This window comes from Octopus sinensis, linkage group LG1, assembly GCF_006345805.1.
Source record: "Octopus sinensis linkage group LG1, ASM634580v1, whole genome shotgun sequence".
Lineage (NCBI taxonomy): Eukaryota > Metazoa > Mollusca > Cephalopoda > Octopoda > Octopodidae > Octopus > Octopus sinensis.
Genome location: NC_042997.1, coordinates 11,597,302 through 11,607,301, shown reverse-complemented (window position 1 = coordinate 11,607,301; position 10,000 = coordinate 11,597,302).

Here is a 10,000-nt window from a genome sequence, read left to right as displayed (position 1 = left end):
TTCTGGTTTTATTCATCTTACTTCGGGCTGTGCGGATAATACCAGACTGACTTGGTGCTTGAACTTAAGTACCTAATTCAACTGAATCTCAATTATATATATATATATATATATATATATATATATATATATATAATATATTATATATATATATATATAATATATATACATATATATATAAGCTATGAGGATGAAGAGGACGAAAAGAGAAGGAAGCCGGAAGTCTCTGTGATCCAGGGGTTCCTCGGGAAAATGGATCACCTACCCCGGTGAACGACCAAGTAGTGAAGGATAGGGGAGCCAAGGGAGCAGAAACCGGAACCCCCATGTACCAGTGGTCTACGAAAAAATGAAAAAATTAGAAAATTAGAAAGACAGAAGAAAAAAGGAAGGACCGAAAACAAAAATAAGGAGGAAAAAGGAGGAAAAAAGGCAAAACAACCAAAGCTGAAACCCCAACCCACCACGCAAACAGAAGAGAACCCCATGGAGGATCCATGCCACCCAGTACACTGAAAGAAGAAAGAAAGAAATCTGGAGGCACCGAAGAACCTGTAAGTTCTACCTGCGGGGCAAATGTTGGCATGGTGAGGACGACAAAAACTGCCGGTTCGCCCACCCGACACCCCGCCAGAACTTCAGGGGACTCAAAGAGAAAAACATTACCGAGGGAACACAAGAAATGTCTCCCAGGAAAACTTTCAAAAACGAAGTGCGCTCCTCAGATGTTCTGCGCAACGCAGCAGCTGAGCAAGAGTCTTTTTTATGCATGGCGGAAAGAATTGTCCGGCAGCTAACCTGGCTACACCAAGCACAGAGAAGGAACCCTGCCCACCACTATGCAAGACATACCACAGTCAACAGACACGGGATGGCCTCCCCTAACGCCTTCACAGCCGTCACCCCAATACTTTTACTAAATATTGGGGGCCTGTTGCATCAAAATAGAAACAAAATTTCTTTCCTGGGGGATCTTACTGCATGCAATCAAGCCCTATGCATAGCACTTATGGAAACTCACCTCAACCCTGATATAGAGGACGCAGAAGTACACATACCAAACTATGCCATACTGCGAACAGACAGAAGGGAAAGGAGCCATGGTGGAGTTGCTGTATACATCCGAGATGACCTCACAGCCCAGGTCTTGATGACATACTCAAATTCGGTATGTGACACCTTAATTGTATACATAAGACAACATAACATAGTCATATGCAATACATATTGCCCACCGGATGCCTCAAATCACATAGGCAAGTTTGAAGATTGCCTCACAAGAATTAAAGAAATCCTCATGAATCTGGAACACCACCTGACCATATTTCTTATGGGTGATTTCAACTTCCCCAACGTCAAATGGCCCGAAGGTCACATACTCTCAGGAATGAATCATTGCAAGCAAGTACAGGTGGAGTCCCTGCTCAACCTCACCAATGCCTTATTCATGGAGCAAGTTGTACTCAAGCCAACTAGGGCGAATAACATTCTGGATCTCTGCTTCACGAACAATATGGACATCATTCATGATGTGAAAGTGACACCGACATCAGTTTCGGATTACAACATAATAGAGCTGTCTATGTTTGGGCCGAAAGTAACCAGAGACATACAGCCTAAAGGAAGCACCCGAAATCTCTCCAATCTGAACTTCCACAAAGCAGATTGGAAATCGATCCAAAAAGAGATCCTCAGAGAGGACTGACCAGAATGTCTCTCCACACCAGACATTGACATGAAACTAGAATGTTTCATGTCTTCTGTGCAAGCTGTATGCCAGAAATATGTCCCAGAGCACAAGGCCAAAACAAATAGGAGCAAGATTCCAAGAGACAGGAAGATCCTCATGAGACGACGGACGAAGGTTGCAAATCGTCTCAACCAACATCCCAAAAGTAGCGCAACGTCCCGCCTAAAAACAACACTGATGGAGATCAAAAAAAGCCTGCAACAATCCTATGTGAAGGAGAAAGCAGACAAAGAAACCTGGGTTATAAAAAACATTAAATCAAACCCAAAGGCCTTCTTTCATTACACGAAAGAAACAGTCTCAGTGCACTACAAGATAGGACCCCTCCTCCAAAAGGATGGCTCCCTCACAGACAGTCCAACTATGATCAGTGAGATGCTGAATGACTAGTTCAAAAGTGTCTTTACCACCCCGTTTGAACACAGACAAGTGAACGAACCAGTGGACTTCTTTGCCGCCTCACCTATAACCAGCGAGGCGGTTACAATAGAATGTATTGACATTAGCGAAAAAGATGTCCTACTAGCCATAGATGAAGTGGACACAAACTCAGCTGCTGGTCCAGACAGTTTCCCAGTCATCCTCCTCAAAGCGTGTAAACATGCCCTGGCAAAACCCCTCAAGATTCTCTTCCAGAGTTTTCTGGCGAATGGCAAACTGCCAAGCAAGCTGAAGGAGGGAATAATATGTCCAATACATAAAGGGGGAAGTAGAGCAAATGCCAAAAACTATAGGCCTATCTCTCTGACTTCACACATCAGCAAAGTCATGGAACGGATAGTCAGAAAGAAACTAATCGCATTCCTTGAGGAAAATAACTTGCTGAGTAATACCCAGCATGGTTTTCGACCAGGTAGGAGCTGCCTGACCCAGCTCTTACAGCATTATGACTGGGTGTTGAGGCAGTTACTCAACAAATCAAATGTGGACATAATCTACCTTGATTTTGCAAAAGCTTTTGACAAGGTGGATCATGGTATGATATGCCACAAACTACGTGACCTCGGCATAGCTGGAAAAGTTGGAGTGTGGTTGCATGACTTCCTGAAAGATAGGAGTTAGGCAGTAGTGGTTAATGGAGCCACCTCTATGAACACACAAATAGTGAGCGGTGTTCCACAGGGCACTGTCTTGGGACCACTGCTTTTTATAGTGGCCCTCTCAGATATGCCCTCAAATGCCCGGATAGCCACTCTGGCCAGCTATGCAGACGATAGGAAAGTCTCGAAGAAAATACAGAACCCCAGCGATGCTGCACACCTGCAGCAGGAGTTGGACTCAATCTACAGATGGGCTGAGGATAATAATATGCAGTTTAATGCTGAAAAATTCCAGGCCCTGCGCTACCAGCATCCAAAACAGAATATTAAACTTACAGGATACACCGGTCCACAGGGAATTTCAATCCCAGAGCCTAAGTCTGTGAGGGACCTCTTTCCAAGTGCACATTACCATGATGGCGACAAAGTGCAGACGACTGGCTGGGTGGATCCTAAGAACATTCAGAACCAGAGATAAGGAAACCATGATGGTCCTCTGGCGGACATTCGTCCTCAGTCGCCTGGATTACTGCTCACAGCTATGGTCACCCACCAGTGTAAAATTAACAGCGGACCTTGAAGCAATCCAGAGAAGATTCACAAAGAAGATCGTCTCTTTGCAACAGCTCAGCTACTGGGAAAGGTTGAAACAGCTAAGACTCTACTCCCTGGAGAGAAGACGGGAGAGGTATGCAGCGATATATGTCTGGAAGATCCTGGAAGGAATTGTGCCAAATTTTGGCATTGTAAGCTACACCAATGCTAGAACGGGACGACACTGCATAGTGCCAAAGATCCCAGCAATGCCATCACGCTTCAGGACCAGCTTCTGCAACAGCCTGGGTTTCAAGGGCCCACAGCTTTTTAATATTCTCCCAAAGAGTCTGAGGGACTTTCACAAAGTAGATGTAGCGGTTTTTAAATCAAAGCTGGACACCTTCCTGTCAAGAGTCCCAGATGAACCTACCTCACGGCAAGAGGTGCAAATGAGAGTAGCTGTATCAAACTCCATTCTTCACCAAGTACCACATATTAGACGAGGTTCGTCGTAATAACAGTGTAGCACAAAACTGCGGTGCAACAGCATGGCCGCAGCTCTGAGCTGAAACTAGAACAAAAAAAAATATATATATATATAATTCAAAAATCGTATATATATATATTATTTGTGGATGAGCAAATCTACCAATGGTTCCGTCTTCCAAAGAGAGTTTTATCATGTTTCGAGCGTACCACATAGGAACGTTGGTACTCTTCTCCATTTTGGATGAGTATATATGTGTGTGTGTGTGTGTTTTGTGCTCGCGCGTGCACGTGTGTGTGTGTGTGGTGCTTGCGCGTGCACGTGTGTGTGTGGTGCTCGCGCGTGCACGTGTGTGTGTGTGGTGCTCGCGCTTGCACGTGTGTGTGTGTGTGTGTATAGGTATATAGACAGATAGATAGATAGATAGATAGATAGATAGATAGATAGATAGATAGATAGACATATAGGTAGATAGATAGATAGACATATAGATAGATAGATAGATAGATAGATAGATAGATAGATAGATAGATAGATAGATAGATAGATATGTTTCTTTATTAGCCACACAGGGCTGCACACAGATAGAACAAATTACAAGGTAGAGCTTTTCTTTTGAAGGTTTAAAAAAAATAAAAAAATAAAAAAAAATTAAAAAAATAAGAAAAAAATAAAATAAAATAAAAATAAAATAAAAAAAGGGGGGGTCGATCAAAAGGGATCGTAAAAGGAGAGAAAGAGGACAAAAAAAAAGGGGGGGTTAAAAAAAAGGGGGAGAGGAAAAAAATTGATCAATAGGGATCGTTATCACAGAAATGTCAATATGAAGTGTAAAGGGGGGGACAGGTGAGGTTTACCCGTGGAAAGAAAAGCCTACGGAAAAGACCACGGTAACCTCGGTCAATGAAGTCACATGTTATATTTCTTTTTTTTTTTTGCAAATAAGCAACTCTCTGTATTAATTTTTACGGTTCATAGAATCATAGTCAAGGTGGCTTCGTCATTCATACGTGCCATCCTTGCTACATTCACCCATCTTTTTTTAAAACATTCACTAGACAAAACTTGCCTCTCTACTCTCACTTTTTTCTTCAAGTGATACTTGAAGAAGTTGATGAGAGATTGACCAGAGAGGAAGTGTTTGTCTCTAATCCTTTCAGACGCGTCCACCAGATACATTCTTTCGCCATAGCCACAAGTATGATAAAAATAGCTCTTCCTTCCCGTTTGAAGGAAGGAGGCGTGACGATATTAACGATAGACTCGGCTGATAAACCGACACGTCCCACACGTGACAGCAGTCGTTCGACATAAGCCCACAGGTGGGAAATTGCTGGACACTGCACGATTGCGTGCAGAGCGGTTTCGTCGCTCTGCCCGCATCTCGGGCAGGTCGGCCCCGTGTTTCTCGAGCCATGCCTATAGAGCTTATCCCGAACGGGTAGCGCTTCTCGGTAGCACCGCCAGGCCAGGGATCTCTGGAAGTTGTCCATAGGTCCGGGCCGAAAGTCGTTTGAAACAGGCGGGTCAGGTATTCCTCGTCGACGCCCAGGTTTGCCCCGAGCTCGTCGTCGTACCTCCCCTCCACTAATCCCCTATAGAATGCTTTGGTTGTGTTGAAGTCACTCAAGGTCGACCCGGGACGGCAGAGTTGCTTGAGAGCAACGCGACACTCGCGGTGCCATTCGCCCTTCTTCGGCCTCTTTTTGATCCACGACTGTAGTTCGGTCATGGAGACGAGTTGCGGGAATGCGTGCCTCACAAACGGCGACCACACCTGTTCACCGTCGTCTACATAGAGCCGGAGATGTCGCAGTCTCAGCGCGTGTCTGCGCATCATCAACCACGGCATGCCCAGCCCTCCTTTTAACGGGTGTTGACAGCAAATGGATCGCCTGACCATCGGGACGCATCCTTTCCACAAGAAGCGGAAGAGGATGCGTTCTAGTTTGGTGATGGTAGGGTCGGGACAAGGTACGACGGTCAGGCGGTAGTAGATGATGGACGCGATGTACGCGTTCACCACCTCCGCCCGACCTTTTAGGGACAGTTTCCTCTCGGCCCATTGCTGGGCGAGAGTGACCACCCTACTCGTTATCTCGTTCCAGTTCTTCTCCATTTGGAGGTCCGGACCGAACCAGACCCCGAGCAACTCAACCGGGCCGTCTGTCCAGCGTCCCACGACGGAGGTACTGGTGGACGGCATGGGTTTGCTTCTCCAGGTGCCGAGCCGCAAGCCCACTGACTTTTCCCGGTTGATTTTTGCTCCTGTCACCGCTTCGTAGTCTTTCAGTGTCTCGCCGACCCGCTCGATGTGCTCGTGGCTTGACACTATGACGGTGACGTCGTCCGCGTATGCAGACACGCTCGTCCCGCATCCTAATTCTCGCGGGATGCCCCTCAGAGTCGCCAGCTTCCGCAGTAGTGGCTCAAGAGTCAATACGTATAGAAGCACCGAGAGGGGGCATCCCTGACGGACCGAACGTGCAATGTCGAAGGGTCTCGATAGATGTCCATTTACGCGAATTACCGAACGGATGCCTCTGTACAAGGCAGCTATCCAGCCGCGGAAGACGGGACCGAAACCAGCCGCTCTCAGGACTGCCTCCAAGTATCGATGGTCTACCCTATCAAAGGCTTTCGATTGATCCAAGTTGATCAGGGCCCCACCCATGCCAGGTTCGTTAACTACCCTGTCTATGATGTAGCGCATCAGATGGAGGTTGTCATGGATGCTCCGGCCCGGCACGGCGCACGTTTGTGCGTTGTCGACCAGTTTCTCTATGACAAGCGCCAACCTCTTGGCTAACACCTTTGTCAAAATTTTCAGGTCTGCATTGAGCAGAGTGATTGGCCTAAAGTTATCTATAATGTTTCCCTTGTTTGGATCTTTCTTCAGCAGAGTTACAGCTCCTCGACTCACAAAACGGGTATGCTCCCGTTTTGCTGCCAGTTGCAGTATACCGCTGCCAAGACGTCTCCAAACAAGTCTGGCATACAATAGTAAAATTCGTAGGGTAGACCATCCAAACCCGGTGATTTGTCCCTCGAGCATTCTGCCATCGCTTCCCGCACTTCCGCCGCCGTGATGGCACCTTCGCAGCACCCTGCCTTTCTTGTCGAGAGTCGTGGCAGGCTATGTAGGTAGGCACTGAAGTCTACCCTACGTTCTTGCCCTCCACTCGTCCCGAACAGTCGGGCAAAATGCTGCTGAAAGGCCTCACACATTTTACTTGGCTCGAGCAATTCGCGCCCCTGTTCATCTACCAGTGACCGAATGGTGGCTTTGTTGCCCTGTTGCGCCTCTGCCACCCGGGCCTCTCTCGCGGCTCCAACACCTTCGTTCCTTAGAGCACGCATCCTAGCTCTGACAGCACATCCTTCGTGTTTGGCGTTGAAGTGTTGGTCGAGGGCCAACCTCGCCGCCAAAACGTCGGATGCGATGCCGCTTCTAATTGCCTCTTCTAGCTTCTTAACTAGCTCACCCTCTACTCTATTTCTATCTATGGCTAGTGCTTTGCTGTACCTAATCGCTTCTGCTTTTACTGCTCTCTTGAGGGCAAACCACCATTTGTTGTTGATGATGGCTCCCGTCAAAGCCCTCTTTACTAGTGTGCTAATCCGGTCTCTGAAAACTTGTCTGGACGGGAATGATGCGTTCAGTTTCCAGTACCCAGGACCCTGTCTATGTGCCTTATCTAAGTCTAGCGTACACGTCACCAATTTGTGATCCGTGTAGCTGACTGTGTGGAATTGTGGACATCCTAAGTTATCCTTGTCTACTGTCCTACACAGTATCCTATCTAGATACGATCTCGACGACCCACTGCGGTTGCTCCATGTCCACGTTGGTGCATTTGGGTGGTCGAGTCGGTACCTGTCAGACAGTTGGAATCGTCTGAGCAGGTCTCTGAGGCATTTGCATCCCCTTCTGTTTCTGTCTCTACCCACGTAGTCTACATGCGTGTCCAAGGTAGCATTCCAATCCCCCACTAAGAGTAAAGGACGAGACGTTCCAAGAATACTTCTAGACGTCGAAAGAAATCCGCCCGACCTGTTAAGGGCGGTGCGTAGACTGATACGAGTCGAAAAGCGCACCCATTGCTGCCGCCAACATCCAGAACGATCAGTCTACCCTCCGGGTCTACGAATATCGTCTTGACTTCGAGATCCAGGCTCTTGTGAAAAAGTACCGCGGTGCCACTACCGCCCATCCTCGGCAGACAGGGAGCGAAATAAATGTTAAACTGTCCGCCAAACATGGACTTTAGGGCCCGTGGCTCGTGGAGTCTGGTCTCACTTATGGCTATGATTCCCAAATCATGTGACTTGATGTCATTTAGGAGGTATCCTTGTTTCCAAGGAGACCCCAAGCCACGCGCATTCACACAACCAATCTTGACCATGATTCTATTGGGGTGTGTGCTTTAAAACACACAAATGAAAGTACAGAGAGTTACTTACTTGTGTCGAAAGTTTTGGCTTCCTCGTTCTTTGATGTGTCTTCGAGGAGGTTTCTATATAGTTTTTGGGACAGATATTTCTGGAAACCCCCTACAGCATTTGGGAAGAGGGCTTTGAGTTTGTGGTGTTGTGTTTGTGTGATGTGTAGTATTTTGATGTGTTTGGGTGGTGTAGTGCGTGGATGATTGCTATTTTTAAAGTCATCTTCACAAATGTTGTGTATCCTGTGATGTACTCCATTAGTTTGGAGTCTTTTGTGTCTATCGCTGATAGCATTGTTTTTGTGGTGTTGGTGCTTGTTTTGTTGTGTATGGAGTTTTCAGGGTTCAGGTATCTCCCTGCTTTGGTTGCGATTTCTTGTTTGGTTTTTCTTGATCTTTTTCTTTTACCCCCTGTGGCTATTTGCCATTCTGTCGAACTTTCATCGTTAGATGAAAAGTCTGACGAATCAGCAGGGGGCAAGGGTAAAGCGCCTGGGTGTGTTTGTGCGGTTGTAGATATTGTTGTGGTGCGCGGGGAGGGTGTTGCTGGGGGGTTTGTTGTGGTTATTGTCTCTCCTACATCCTTGGTGCTTGTCTTCTTCGTTGTTATTCTTGGTGTTGGAATTGGTTTATTTGTTGTTGGTGGTGATGATTCTGTTCTTGGCGCTGGTGTTGGTGTTGTTTGGTTGGGTTGGTTTGTTCTTTGTTGTTTCTCCTGCATTTCCGCATACAGCTTCTTGACTAGCTGTCCATATTGTGGTGTGGGCAATAATCCTGGCTTTTGTGATTTTTCCTGTGGCTGTTGTTGTTGTTGTAATTTTGCGGCAGATTTGCACTCCTTTTTGAGGTGTGCCTCACTGCCACATGTATAGCATCGTGGCCTTCTGCCCTCGACTACTACGTATAACTTGCGGCCATCCTCAAGATGTACGTGGGTGGGGATTTTATTTATGTCCTCTTGACTTATGTGGAAGAGGAACTCTATTCTCTTTCCCAGCCAGTCCTTGTTTTCCGAAACACCGATATCTAGGATGTTTATGTCCTCCATTTCGGATGTTACGGCGGATGTAATCCACAGTGTTGTAGTCACTTGGGGGACACCACTGATAATGACTTTCGTCACCTTCTGGCCGAGGTAACTCGGTGTCAACGTTAGTTCATCAGAATGAAGGGTTATCGTTGAGAATTTCTTCGCCAACTCTTCATTCTGAAAAACCACCTGTACGTGTGCGAACTTGTTCGCCCAAGTCACACAATCCTTGTATCCCCAGATGGGGCGTAAGCACTTTTCGACTTTGTCTGTGCTTGCCTTTTCTGGACTTTTTGTTTTTTTATTTGTGATTTTATATACAATTGTCTTTTTTTTCTCCTCATTCAGTATGTGCTGAGGTATGTGTAAGAGTATTTTTCCGTTTTGATTTGTAATAAGATAGATAGATAGATAGATAGATAGATAGATAGATAGATAGATAGATAGATAGATAGATAGATAGATAGATAGATAGATAGATAGATAGATAGATAGATAGATAGATAGATAGATAGATAGATAGATAGATAGATATGCCTCGGTGGGTTTGTGAGTATATATATATGAATATGTGTGTGTGTGCCTGAATGTAAGAAAGATAAGGAGGGAGAAAGAAGAACAGTGTGAAAGTGAGAGAGAGAAAGAGAGAGCAGTCTATATTTTCCAATACTTTTACCTATGTTTTGCGGCTATAGAGAACTGACAAAAATT